Genomic DNA, 15,489 nt, shown 5'->3' on the forward strand with positions numbered 1-15,489 from the left:
TTTTTCAACTTCCAGCTAAAGACCAGCCAACCCTGAACAACCCATCACGGGATCTGAAACAACAGACATATAACACAGGGGATTTTTTTTTTTTCCCTTAAATTGAAATTAAATATACCAACATCAAAATCTCTTACCACCCATGTCCTTTAACAAGAATACTTTCATTTGAAGAGGAACACGAGAGAAGACAGCTGTAACTTACATGATCATATGCACATTGCACCGTCGTGAAATGCACAGATCCCCTACCACCATGGGCAGAGTGTCCCTGCACCCTGGCTCAACAAACCTGGTTCTGCCACCTGCTGAATCTGTGCTGCTCGGAAATTCGTTGGTACGCACAAAGGCAGGAACTTTACCTCCGTGTTCACAAGTATTTCATGAAATAGAGGCTCCAAAAGAACTTAAAGACACTCACAGTGTCAGAAAAAAACAAAAGGTTCATCAGCAGTGGCTCTGTTTTTTTGGCATCAGGGGACTGGGATGCAGCTGCAAGTATCTGCGGTAGCCACTAGGCTGGCCACCTACCTCTGCTTGCTGTCAGCAAGTCAGTGCTTCAGGGGAAAGGGAGCGAGTTTCCAGGTAGTGATTACAGACAGTCACTATCTTAGTAAAAACGAAGATTTCAAGAACATAACAACAAGAAAGAGGAATCAAAAAGGAGGTCACAGATTAAGAAAGTTTGATAAATACAGCGCTAAGTAATGGACGTAATGAAACTGCGTACAGTAGGTCACAAAAAAGGAAGAACATATGCTTCCACCAACAAGAAAGGGAGCCACACCACACGTACTTAGTACCTGAGCCATGCAACCATCTGAGATAAAAGAAAGACAGTACTTATTTTTCCTACTGGTGGGCTGACTGACAGAAGACCCGACCAATTAACCTGATCAATGCTTCATTTAGCGGTTACCTTTTCTATTTTTCTCCCCTTATATTCAGTATCATTCTAAAATTAAAAAGCAGGCCACGATCCTCATAGTCCAAAACCATTAGTCCTCCTGAATGAGTTATTAGTTGAAGACGAGGAAAGAACCACACGCCACTCATCTCAGCTGGGAGAAGTGCTCAGCATGTTGAAAAACCCCCAAGATTCTGATTGTCTCAAAATGTATCATGACCTTGGTACATGTCATTTATTTTGGCTTGTAAGGAGACAGCTGATGAGTTTGCTCTATTTCCCTCCACCTTTTTGAAAGGCTTCAGCTAGGAAAACAACTTATTGCCAAACAGCCCTTTGGTTTTCCTGTGTTTAGACCAATTCTGTACACTCCCAAGGTCCTTTCCCAGCTGTAGCTTGGGCGAGATGGTATTCCATCTCTCCTACAGCACATTTGACAATAATATATTTTACTTATTTCTACTTTTTTTTTTTTTTTTTTTTTTACATTGCAGGGCACCTAGGCAAATGGCCTCAATTCACCATATTAAATTAAACTGCTTGCAAAAGAAAAAATACCTCTTATTTCTCCTGACCTCTTAAGAAGCTAGCATAACAAAATAACACCCCCTGATCAAAAATGGTTGGCTAGAAATTTTTTTGCTTCATATCATAATGAAGGTCAGAAACCATCCACTACCAGGATGACCAGAACATCCATTTTTACACTCACTCAGGAAGACCATCCAAAAATACCCTGCATCTAGTCCCCAAGAATAAATATTCATGATTTGTAAACGGAGGTCTGTCCACCTAAACTTGGACAAACTGGTACAGCCTCCTCTTCCTGGACACCAGGTCCAGCCATTCCCAAATAGCAAAGCATATTTGTTATCACCGAGCAAGTGAAGTGCTTTGAAATAGTGCAGTACCAGGCATGACACAATTGAAATGGAATGAAACAAAATCCCATGGACTTCACAGAATCATAAATGGTTTGGGTTGGAAGGGACCCCTTAATGATCATCTAATTCCAACCTCTCAAAGTACAGAACTTCTGTATAAAGAAAATGAAACATTCTGTTTACAGAACTATTCCAGGTGGGATTTGGATCTCTTGCTGAAAAAAAAAAAAAAGAGAGAGAGAGAGAGAAAAGGGACAGAGAGAAAATAATAAATAAATAAATAGTGATCCATAAAAATTACACCAGATCCTACAGATTTTTATGAAGAATGAGGTCTTGTTAGTCTTTGCCATGGCAATATCTTACCATCCTATATGATTTTGTAGCTCCCCAATTTTAAATGAAGATTTCATAAAAAGGTTTCCATTATTTCTCTGAATACTGCAGGATTTCCAGCCATTGCTAATAGCAACCTAGTCCTCCCCAGCTACCCAGACATAGTTGGAACAATCAAGAATCAGGCATGTGCACAGAAGAAAAAGAGTTGGGCCTGGTATTTGTGCACACGTTGTCACTCAATTATAGACCTATCTGTACACAGGGGTTGTGGGTCCAACTTTTTACTCCTGATCAAAGCAGTATGAAGTGGCCACTTCCTACATTAGGGTAAGATACTTCTGCTCTCTCAGTAAGGGTACTGAAGGTTGTCCTCCTGTGCTTCGTAAAGGGACCCAGCCAGCTGCCAGAGTACAAAGTCTAACAAAAGACAGGGTTCAAGCATATTAATTCAAACTTTGTTCTGTCACTCCTCCTTCATAACCTAAACAGAGGGCGCAGACTGTGAATCAACACAGCATAGCTAAGATTTCTTTCCCTTTTGACCTTCCAGAGCTTATCTCCCGCTTATAGGCCACGCAGCGGAAGAACAGTCCGACCCATGCTGCACCGTCACTGCACTTCTGTGTGCAACTGGTGACCTCTGGAAATTCCAGAGAGTGACGGTGGTATATGGGAAAAATTCTTAATTTCAATTACACTTGCAAAGTGAGGCGCACACGGAGCCCTCACGGATGGCGAGTGAACCCGCCAGCATCAACCTGCTTTTTACCTGTTGTTAGTTTACAGCAGCCATTAACACCTTCTAGCTCCACGTTACTTTCCATCTCATGTGGTAAGGAACGAACACCCCAGCAGCATGGTGACGTATCATCTATTTTATATGGAATCTGTTCAACATAAAAATAGTTTTTCTTTGGAAAAAAAAAGTAGTAGATATCTATTCCTAAAGTTTCAGTTCCACTTAAGCACAGCAGAAAGAATAAAGTATAACCCTTAAGTACAGAACACAGTACACAGGAATATTGTGAAAAATACCGCCTGACTAAAATCAACTGTACTGAGCACTAGAACGGAGCCAAGTAATTTTTGCAGAAGGAGGCCTGACCCAAATCGTCCAGAGGACTGGGGTAGTTCAGACGACTACCACAGACCTGGAGCCGTCCACATGCCAGGGCTGGGCAGCTCGAAGGGGCCAGGCCCACCTCCAGCCCACGAAGCTCAGACGCTGCCTCCACCCCATCCCAGCGTCACCAACAAACTCAGTGCGGAGTCCAACTGCAGCACCACCGGTCACTGCAACCACGTGAGCCAGGGATCACCGACAATCTTTTTGGCTGGGTTTCAGTAGACCAGGCCGTCTATAAATTTCACATCTTCACAGCTATCATTTCATAAGAATTCAACTTGGAAATCGCCAGCAGTTATTTACAAAGAGTTCTGGTGTTAACTGACTTAACCGCAGATACCCTCGCATTCTGAGCGCTCTCCTTTCAGCTCCCATTAGATGCCCTTGTGCACCCACGGCCAGCTCATTTCATATCCCTACATCATGAAATATAGATTTGCTACATTATTGTAAAAGAACTGTGGTGAACATTATTTGAATGGTTGCTTTAAATCTTAAAAGCATGAGGCCTGGTTGTTTAAATAGCATTCTGATGCATACAGCTACTATAAGAATAACAACCATTAAAACTAAGAGTTAATAACTAAAACCACAATTTGCAACCTCTGACCAATTAAATGGAAATTTTTTTCAGTGAAATAAATTTAATTAATGGTATATTTTAGGTTAAAAAATGCATACTAGTAGCAGCATGTCATTATTACCCCATGAATCTGTCTTACAGAAACACAGAATTTGATGCAAGTTGGGAAATTATACTAATCTGAGTCCTATTTTTCCCCTCTCCCAAATTAACCAGGGAGAAAAGGGGAGGGGGAAAGCTTAAAGTTAATCAAAGCTATAATAATTAATTCTCATCCTGACAGGTTGGACTTTTAGAGAACACAGACCAAGCAATTGGGTCTTCTTGTTTGAAATACGTTAACAATGAAAACAGCAGCAGGGCTTGTATTAGTAAATAGTATAGAAATCTAGATAGCTGTAGTATTAAAAAAAATACTAAAATTTAAACCTCTAATGTAGATATTTCTCTGGTTTTAAGATTACAGCCACAAATGCAGGCATTAGTCTGGATACTACATTGCAAATCCTGCAGTACCTGCTTTGCCAAACCTGATATCATCAATGGGAATTTTGACTGCAGGACTTTGTCTTATATTTACGGTGTCCTACAGAAGAAATTCACATCAAATTATATAATAATGTCTTAAAGTAATAATAATTTATAGCTGAATCTTCATCATTGGGAAATTTAAAATTAATGGATTACATTGAATCATCTTCAACATCTACCTTATTATAATGTGAAATATAAAAAGCTTGAAAAACTTTTTTTCAGAACTTAAACCAAACTGGTAATATGTTTGACCCTTTCAGCAACTTTGGCATTATTTATAGAGAGAAAAAGGGTACAAAATTTGTTCAACGGGAGAACAAAACGTTTTCATAAAAGGTATTAGAGGTATGCATTTGTGAATTTATTCAGGAGAATTTACTATTCACCTCTAAAGCCATTCATTAATAAATAAAGAATGAAGCATATTACTAATACATCAATTCTGTTTTCCATATTGGTCTTACACAATGGCTTACAGAACTCACTTTTCTAATTAATGAAATATTTAATAACACAATCATATTTAAGCTTATTAATAAACCTTTTAAAAGCACGTGATTTCACTGAAGCACATAAAATTAGCAAACTCAAATTTAAGGTAGTATTTCACTGGGAACTGTAATCAAAGAAGTTGGACTTCCGAACAAGTTCCTGACATTTTTATTTATGTCCTGCTACCACACACACACAGCTCTCTCCTGTTTCAGAGAGCTCTACCTCTACCTACCCTCCATTTATTTTGCAAAGCCTAGTTTACTGTACTGATTATAGCACAAATATGGCCAATAAACATATGCCCATTGATTTAAAAGTTAAGTAGAAATAATTATTTTCCTTGAAAAAAATTACTTTTGTGGTGTTCATATCTCCATTGCTCATACATACGCAGCTATTCTTTTCAAGGTAAACCTTTAGGTTTACTTGGTACATGAAAACACACCATTTTTTACATAGTTTCAGTTAAATATAAGGAGATGACCACTCTTTTGAAAAGCTCAATTCTGTGGTGGAACTAGCATCATGAGTTTTAATAGTATTCTTTGAATTTGAATACAGCAACAAAGTGAGAAAGCTCTTTTCCCCTCTTGAAAAATGTGCAGCGTTTTAAAATATTTTGATTCAAGTTTGTTTGTTTTATTTTTTTTAGTTTGCAGTTTTCTTTTAAACTCTTTCCCTTACTTCAGAACTTTAAAACTTCAGTTGCATAAAGTTACCTGTTCACAATAGGTGTATATCTCTTTCTGTCACTAATTTCTTTCTATATCAAAACAAAATCAGTATTTATTATTTATTAAAATTTCAAAAACAACAGGGATATGTTGTTCATTATTCTGGAAGTTATAAAAGAAAAAAAAAAAAAACAAAAAACAGTACTAAGTACTAGAAAAGACAGCTTCCAGACACATGATCAGTATGGGACAGTTGACATACATTAGTTATTACAAGTGGTATTATTTGGATAAAACTTCATGCAGAATATTTATACGGTTCATTGTTCTGTTAAGTATGTCTCAGTTCATCTTACAAACAAGTAGGATCTAACCCCGACTGTTCAGTCAGTTTCGTGATATGAACTATCTATAAATAGAAATCTTTTATCGTAAGAAGGTTTATAAATAACCTATATGTAATAGGCAAAAATATATCAAATGACATTTAAAGGTTTATAAACATTTTAAAAGTTTTTAAGGAAGATTTGAAATAGATTTTTTTAAATCTCAATTTATTTTCATCACTAACTGCTTAAAAGCCTTAAGAAAAAACAAACCCCCCACTAAGACTCAACAATGCAAATTAATGTTCCTAATAATTGTAACTGTACCTACATCCACGTTTTGTTAATCATTTTGTATAGTATTCGATTTGAGAAAGGGCTGTATTCCAGCTGCAGTCAGTTATAAATAAGGCAATATTATAAACTTCAAAAAGCTTCTTACATAAATTAACTTGAAAAAAAAGTTAAAATAATTTCCTATTAGTAATTTCAAAGTAAAATCTGCTTCAAGATAAGAAGTATTTGTGAATTAAGATCAAATTTACTGACTTTTTTTGTTTGTTTCTCTGTAGAAAAGTCAATAGCAATTTTTTCAAAAGAGGGAAAAAAAACCATAAATTTTCTATAGAAATATATTCAGTAAGGATGAGTAATGGTTGCAATATTTTAGTCTTTGAACCATACGAATTAGTATGAACTATATGAATCCACAGGATAGTAATAAACCCCAGACTGACTTCTGTTGATTCTGTTTGCTCTTATCAAAATATTTTCTCTTTATACAAATTGTAAGTTTTAATCTTACCAATACCCCTCTTTGAAGATTATCTCTCCCTATTTAAAACAATGTATGTACTAAACTATAAATTCAAACTGATAAATACAAATATTTTTTCATGTCTGAAAGATCGAATTTATATATTTATTAAAGTAAGTTCTTTCTTGATGCAAAAATTTCTCTCATTTATTTTCTACTGCTAATATAAAAATGTCAATACTTAAGTAACTAAGTTTTAGATTCAGCAGCTTTATCATTTCTGTTCTAATTGCTAAAACATATTTCTGTATTTGTTCTGCAAGGGCAGGGCTTTTTTTGTTTCAGCTCCTGTATATGTTAAATGGAAAATATAAAACATCTAAATTCTACAAACCACTGAAAAACAGTAGACAAATATGACTGAATTCTTTTTATCAATTATCAGCTGATAGCTTAATAATAGCATCCACCTAAAAGCTTTTTTTTTTACAGTATTTGCTACTCCTGTTTATTTATATTTTAAACTAACATTTTTGTTACTTTGATTTTAAAGAAACAGTGAAGTTTTATTTTCAAGCAAAATTCTAAATAGTTAATAAATTATATTTAAAAAGCTGACATGAAATTCAGCTCCCTTTGAAGCCAAAGGGAATTTTACAGAAGATTTTAGGAGAGCAGGATCAGTCCACAGGAATCAAAAATCCAATTGTTTCCCAACTTTTACCTTATGAATTTGTTAACCATTGGGTATGCTTACTCTTTGGAAGTATGTGATAATTTATATATTTTTTATTCCTATTAGGAAATAAATCCAGCAAAAAGGAAAAAATAGTCAGTTGAGATTTTGGCTAAAGTATACAATATTCCCTCTTCAGCTTTTTTCTCTGTTTATTAAGGTATGAAATACCCCACCCTTGCTCTAAATAGATTTCACAAATACTTATATTTATATCTATATTAGATAACTGAGCTTACTTTGTTTTATATTTAGCTGCATACTGCGTAGTACTTTGGCTATTATGAGCCTAACTTCCCAGAATATAATACAGGAAAATATCTTCCCTGAAACTGATTTTTCAACTGGTTACCACTTAGTATAAATATTTATTTTAAACAAGCTGCCCACTGAAATTATCTGTCTGATGGCTGTAGTCCTATAGTGTTTTTCCTAGATTTTACTATACTTAAATTTTTAATTTCCCCCAAGTCTGAATTCTATATAAGTAAGATGACCTATCTCTTTCATAATCTTTCACAATATATAATATATACAAACAAAGGCTATATAGAGCTACCTCTGCACTTTTTTTCCCCAGACAAATGTAATTTTAGAAAGTAGATTTAAAGGTTGTAGGTATTTTGCCTAAGTTAACTCTAGGGGTCAAATGACATGCATAGAACTTCTCTTAATATCGAAAACATGGCTTTTATGATTCTGTGAAAATAATGGTGATAGGCAGTAGGTTATCAAAGCAGTTTTGAAAGCTTATAGCAGCCTTTTCTGAATGTTCTGGCTACTTCTGGTTCTCCCTCATCTAAAAGAAAAAGCTATTTTCCCAGGTAAATTTGTAAATTTTTGTTACAAATTCAATTATTTTTTTTCCTTTAAAAAATCAAGTATTTTGCAACATTCTGTTTATTTAGTTAAAAATTGAAGCTGCTTGTCCTGGAGATTTTAATTTTTGTAGAACTGATTATAGCAGATTTCAAACGTCTGAGAGAGAAGAAACCCAAGCATAACTACAGCTAAAGACCTTTTTTGGTTACTTGTTTTTTAATTCATTTGAAATACCTAACGTTGTTTTACTACAACTGCATTTTGAAACATGCAGTTGAAAGTTTTAACTGTTACTTTTGATTTACTGCTTTCAAAACTTGGCTGCAAGAGGCAGGTATTACAAGAGACGAGGCTGCAGCATTATCAGTTGGAAGTTCTGCTGGGGCCATATTATGCTAACCTGTGCTCCGAGGAATAATCCTGACTCACATAAATGTTCCTATTGCACTCCTCGAGATTATTTTCATGACTATGCATGACTGTTCACTAGAGGTTGTAGGGTTTAGCCTCTGTATAGCCAGCGCAGCTTCCTTGCTTTTTTCAGTGAGGAGCGGAATGCATCTTTACTTCTGATGTTTACAGAAGCTATTTTACCATGACAAAGTAATTTTGAAAATCATTGTTTAGATTTAGCCCACAGGACTTCTAAACTCCTTCAGTAAGCAGTGCAGTTTAGCCTCGTGTAAAATGACTCTCAGCCCAACAAGGAAGCTCTGGTGCAGAGGAAGACCAGAGTATTCACTCGCCGCCTGTCCCACGAGGTCTGGTGCGCACTGTCCCCCGCAGGACCAGGAGCAGCGTCCCTAAGCAAAAGCAGGGCTAAAAGCTCTGGTTCCAATTTACAAACCTGTGGGTGTCAAACAGAGAGGGAAACGGAGATATGCAGAAGGTTACTCGGGATCGGGTCTTCTTTGTGCACGCCTGTGCTAGCACATAGCTGTGAAAAATTGGCGGTTCCAACTATTTTGCTTGTGACCTTGACGCCTCTGCTCTATACACTGTTATGTAGCACCCACCCCGCCAAAAAAAAAAAAAAAAAAAAGAAAAAAGAAAAGAAGCAGACTGGCAAGAAATACTCCCAACAAATACAAAAAGTATTGAACAGGGAAGGAGAGGTAGAATTGGTGAAAACTCCTTTACTTTCTCAAAAAAAAAAAGGAGTTAAATCAGGATAAAGACTGACCAAACCGAACGGAAAAGCTTTCCACTGCTGGTTCTTCAAATAGCTGCCATCAATGGCAGTCGTTTAGAATGTGCCGGGCAGGGAAGGGTTAACGGGGTTTGTTCTGGAGAGCCCCCGATGGCTCCATCCGAGGTGACAAAGGTATTTATGGGCCCGATCCAAGGAGAGGGCGAGCGCTTTCAGCGGAGCAGGAGCTCGAAACTACACAAGATGCAGGAGAACACACCTTGTGTCGTTCTGCAAAGCTGCTGCCAAAAATAAAGCTTTGATAACTTTTCTGCTCACAATTACCAAAATTAAATTAACACCAAATTAAAGCAGGGCATCTACAAGTCCAATCCAGATAGGTAACAAACTTTTGTTTAAACGAGATGTGAACCGTATTTAAAATGTAATTAATAATTTCCCTGTTTTTAATTTCTAAAAGATAAAAAGATGCATTACTAATCAATAAAAATTAGTGGTATCCAGGTGATTTTTAATATTTCTGTCACTGCAGACAAAGTGATTTTTGAAGTTCTGAGCTCATTAATCATTAATAAATAGAATTATTTAAACTAGGAAAGGTGTTCTTACACGTGGAAGATAACTATTACAGTGGATGAAACCAGCCAGTCACACTGTACAGAGCACCTGCTTTACCAGGTATTATGCCCCGTGGAGTTGCTGATTTTACCCTTTACCGCCCCTTTCATCAGAGCGTTTCCCTACAAAAACTACCCTCCCTTTTAAAAGTCCCCAATTTCAAAGGGTTAACCAAACACCTTAATCCCAGATTCTAGTTTCTAAGCAGCCCATAACTTAACTGGAATCTGATGGTTACGGTTCAGTCTGCGGCCGCTTGCAGGGCTCTATTTCGTGGCTTTCCCACTGACTGCAGGGTCTCAGGTGCCTCACCTTTTCTGGGCTCTTGTGTCCTCACCTGCAAAAGAGCCTATCGTGAAAGCTGCCGGCACAGAGGGTTGGATGGTTAAGAGAGGAGGTAAGAACTACCTTTTAAAAAGCTAAAACTTTCTGCATGGAGCAGCAACTGCCATTTTTACTACACTTTTTTCCACTAAAGTCAACATCCTTTAACGGGTTAGGAAAAAAAACCACACCAACACCTGAAAAGCCAATGCATTACTTGTGCAACGTCCTCTTGGGGTCTGATCACATACGCAAAGATATGCCAAAATCCCCGGAGGTCAGCAAGTGTTTAGTGATTAATACCTAGTGCTGTTAACTGTTTGCGGCAGTTTTATGGCTTTGTGGCATGCATCTTCCAGAAAGGTGACTGCAAAAACTACCCTTGCCCAGCACATGCATTCAACTCCCTCCACAGAAACATAGCCTGTTAAACTGAAGTTACGTGGTACAAGCTACTGACCCACGGTGGAAAACTTCCAGACATTTTAAGAGCCAAGATCTCCATGTTTTCCTTACAAACTAAAGCCAACTACACCGATGTGAACATCTGCAGCTGCAATGGTTTTAGTAGTTTCTCTCATGTATGCCAGCAAGGATTCAGGTACGTCGTGGGTACTTTTATCAAACACTGCCAAAATACCTCTATGAGATAGAGAGTTGGACTTCAGTCTGGCTGGTAAAACATCGTGACCACTTAATACTGGAGCACAGAGATCTGTAATAAACATTACAAGAGGCAGCAAAATGTACCTTGATTTTCAGATCTTGGGGGCTGAAATGTGGGTAATGACCTGTTTGAGAAGTTACTTCCTAACTGTGTGAACTAAGCTAGGCAGAAAGAGGCATTGCTCTGTGCAGAGCCAGCATGGCACCTACACACAGTCCCAGCCCAAACCTGCAGAGTGCCGGCTGTCTGGCAGCACTGTGCAGAAGAATCAGTTCTTCCTGGTTAAAATGAACTAGAGATGTGTGCACAATCTTGTACAGAGTTTGTTTTTGTGGTGTTTTTTTTTTTTTTTTGACCGTTACTAGTCAGACATCTTTTTCTTACACTTCAGCTCAAGGGATTTTCTTCATACATACTCTTTCCTTCAAAAAAAAGCAAAAAACCTTTTGCATATATGTTACATAATGTATTTTCTCCAGCTTTATGATACTAGGAAAGAGAAGGTTTTTACTAACACATTTATTCATATTATTTACTGTTTAGCCTGCATCTTGATATTAGTGTTTAAGGAAATGCTCAGCTGCTAAATTACACATAATCTAGGTGTTTACTTGGAACTGCCAGGTCGCATGACCTGCACTTTTCCCCCTTCTCACAGTAATTCTGCCACCGCTAACCCCTCTGAGCCCACCCAGAACGCCACTGATTCCACTGGCTGTAGCTCTACCTCCCTTTGCATCTGCTGCTCAAGTGTGTGTGTAGGGGCACCCTGTCATTAAAGTCATACGGAGAAGACCTGCTTACCTTTATGCCAGTTCCCACTGATGAAACTGTCTCCCCATCCAGTACCTGGTTTCCTCTCTCATGGCAAAACAGAACCTATCTTTTAAAATGGATTTGACAGGTATTTTAGTATTGCTTTTTTTCAAGAGCAATGTTAAGGTAAATATATGTTTTAAATAACCTCCTTACCTTTGTTACCGATAGCACACTGAACTGCTAAAGAGAGCAATTTCTGCAAGTCCCCCCGCATTTCACAGCTTGTAATACCTGCTTGTGTGCGCGCTTTGCTCGTTCTGAACTCTGCAGCTGGACCGGCCAGCTCAGTCCTCCGCCTCCTCAGCTCCACGCAGCCCAGGGCAGCGAGCTCTGAGTGGCCAGAGCATCTTTGTGGCACTGTTTTTTTAAAAATCAGGTAAGCATTCCAAACTAACTACAAATATAAGAAACGAATCAGTTTTAAGTTGGACACCCTGATCTATTTTTAAACATTTTGTTGTTATTTATCGTGAACTATTACCCCCTGTTTGTTCTTAAGCAAACGTCCCTCTCAATGACAACTGCATGTGAAAACTACAACGTGATGCGGCCCTATGGATTTTAATGTGCATACCAGAAACATTACAAACAAAGCTCCTAAGTTCCAAAATTACTTATTTGACAGAGACTAGGTCAAGTGGGCTAAACATGAAAACGCTGTTCATTTGGAAAGAAAATCGTATTTCTTACTACGGGGAGGAGATACATGTTGAGGCTGTCTTACTCTAACTGGGAAAAAGGGGTGCAGTGAGGAAGATATTCCCTCCTCTATTCTGTCAGCTTTAAGTCTTGAATGACTCCAGTGAAGTGACTGAGGTTACTTGGACTCTCTCTCTGTAAATGAACGTCACTTATCAATACATCTCCTGTATAGTTTAATTGACAGACATGCCTTGTACTATTTAGTTCAAAGTTTCTGTACCTCTGCTGGAGACAAAAATGTATTAATTGGGAACAAAACCCCTCCAAACTGGCTGAAGTTCTTCTGTCCCAGAAAGCAATGAATGGATATATTAATGGTTCACCATGTCCTACCACAGTGAATTGATAGCTATCCCCTTTGCAGCTCTCCAGACAGATACTGGGGAACTTATGGTACATGAGATCTCCTATGTTGATAGCCCTCCTGTTCTGGGCAACCTAGTTCTATAATCCCTTACATTAAGTAATCAAAATCCACAGCCAATTTGCTTGTTTGTTCCTACTGCTCCTCTAAGAAAACTGTTCAAGATCTCTACACCCGTGTTGTGCAAAATCTCTCCCTAATTTCCAGCTTATGTTTTAGGGTCACAAATTAGAAGTACAAATTAGGACAAATCAATAAAATCCCCAAAATAAAGCAGGGCCCATCTATCTCGGGACATTATTAATGGGGAACCATGTAAAATTATGTCATGAGGAATGACTGCAGAAATGCCCCTTGCTCCAGCCTGCATTTTCTAGTTTGATGTTTTCCAAGCCATGTTGACGTCATCTATCTGGAGTCCTGCCTAGATCGACGCATGCCGTTTCTACTGTCGTCAGTGAGAATTCCCATCGTGTACCAGGGCCTCTACACAGCCCTTTAGTTTTAATACTGCTAGTATGGTGCAGTCACTATACCCCTGGAAGGATGAGTACGCTCCTTGCCTGATACAAGTTGCAACTCTCTCCTTATTCTGGAGCTTTGATGTTTGGGGATGGGATTCAAGAAGACAAAAACAGAACAAAACCAAACATTTATACTTTGGATAGCATGCTGATTCCACTGCAGAGCTAATCTCACATGACTGAGGAGAAACTCTGGTATTGATCAAACGTGACATGAAATGAAGTACACGGATGCCCCAAAACTACAGGTATCATGGAAACTTCCTCTAAATAATGCTATCTATCACATAGTCAGTAATGTTCTCTTCTCGTGACATTCTTTAGATAAATCCAGCCCTCACAATGGAAATTCCAAGGTATTGGTAAGAACATCAGAATGAAAAAAAAAGAAGAGAGAAAAAAATCCTGGAATGGCCTTACACTATATTGCACATGGAAAAGTAGTTTGGCTCTTTGCAGTGCTGGTAGGAAACGTATATGCCTCTATCCGTTTCAATCACTAGAGAAGTTCATATATCTCTTGCCATACGCACCAGAATATACAAACCTCTCTGAAATATATCAATGACATCAGCGATTAGGAACAAGTGATACCATTCAGAAATCAGATATGTAATAGCCACTAATCCCATCATAATAATTACAAAATAATGTAATGATGAGCCAGACTAAACAAAATATAAGAACAAAAATGGCAAGGAAAAATGCAATTAGAGTCTTGGGCTTGATCCAACTCCCTTTTGCTTCAGTGGGAATTCTGACAGACTATTACCCCTATGTAATTAGAGATTTAGGCTTAATCCAGCTCCCATTTGCTTCAAGGGAATTGGGATAGGACCCTATGCCCTAATTTTCTGCTGTCTTGCCCCCTGTATACTCAGTTCTGCACAAGCAAAGTGGACCTGTTTCACCACACTGGTACTCTGTTTTGTATTAGGGAACCCTGTTTCAAGACTCAGAAAAGACAGTAAGTGCAAAATGGAGTATTCACACTTGTTTTTACACCTGAGTGTTTACACTTGCTTTTCATAAGTCTGAATGATTTGATGAAGCAATGGAAAATCAGGTCTTTATTTTTATTTTAGGTACTGGAGATTAAAATATTTTTTTTCTGTTACCATAAGAAAAAAAAATCTAGTTCTTTAGCAAACTGTCTGAAATTCTCCCAGGGAGGTCTTCAGGAAGGATGCTTCACTTTACAAATAACTAGACAGAACAACTGATGGATACAGTCATTCGCTTTGGCTCACCAGACAGCTACAAACAGCCTGTAAAACATTTACTAGGGATGCAATTTCCAAACTTGGGATCAGGAATCTAAAAATTTGTATCTCTAAACATGAGGCAAAATTTCAAAAAACTACGAAAACCAGTCTTTTCCATATTCTCCTAAAAAAACAAAGGTCACTTCCCTCATAATTTTATAATTCTGATTTTTTTTGGTGGATGTAAGGAAATAGACTCACTTTTGTGCAAGAATATGGACGTTATTGACTTGATAAATTAAGATTTCTTTAACATTAGCAATTATTGCTGAATCTGATACTGTCATAAGCTCTCGGTGGTTAACGTTCTGTAGACAGAGAATATGTTATATGTCTGCAAACCTGCACAAACACACCTCCCTTGCACATGCATTACTGCACAGAGACACACGAGCTCTCCAGATCAGGCAAAAACAGATTAACCATGTCTACACGAATGCATGATGCACATGTATATTATGGATGAATATAGGTCTTGACTAGTACATGTAGTATGAACTCAAGTATGTGAATCCTTTAATTACAGCACTGATAGCTACAGCTAAATGGGTATACTTGGGCCTTATGCAGACTTGGAAGAACCTTTAAAGTAGATTGTACATACGTCCACACAGACACACACAAAAATACATCCAAAAATACATGATCAACTATTTGACAGAAACACATGCAAATATTAAAAAAAAAAGCTAAACATACATGCACAGGCACACACACAAAGAACACATGCATGGTATCACTCAGACAGCACAAACACTATGTAGACATTTGCATCCTGTGTACACATTCTCATATTACTGTCTGTCTGTCCCCCAAAGCCCAGAATCTTATTTGAGCTTGAATCATCTTTTTTTTTCCTTTTTTTTTTTTCTT

The 15,489-nt window shown here is 37.7% G+C and overlaps 1 protein-coding gene and 1 long non-coding RNA gene across 3 annotated transcripts in view; both read right to left on the reverse strand.

Annotated features, from left to right (window-relative positions):
- LOC310900025 (uncharacterized protein) overlaps positions 1 to 15,489 on the reverse strand; it is a 64,147-nt gene that overhangs the window by 18,997 nt on the left and 29,661 nt on the right. The window lies entirely within an intron of this gene.
- Positions 5,498 to 14,160, reverse strand: LOC310900462. The gene is made up of 2 exons (XR_014585143.1): positions 10,173 to 14,160; positions 5,498 to 9,611 (listed from the first exon to the last, which is right to left on the reverse strand). It is a non-coding gene; the product is annotated as an uncharacterized lncRNA (long non-coding RNA).

This window comes from Anser anser, assembly GCF_964211835.1.
Source record: "Anser anser genome assembly, chromosome: 5".
NCBI lineage: Eukaryota > Metazoa > Chordata > Aves > Anseriformes > Anatidae > Anser > Anser anser.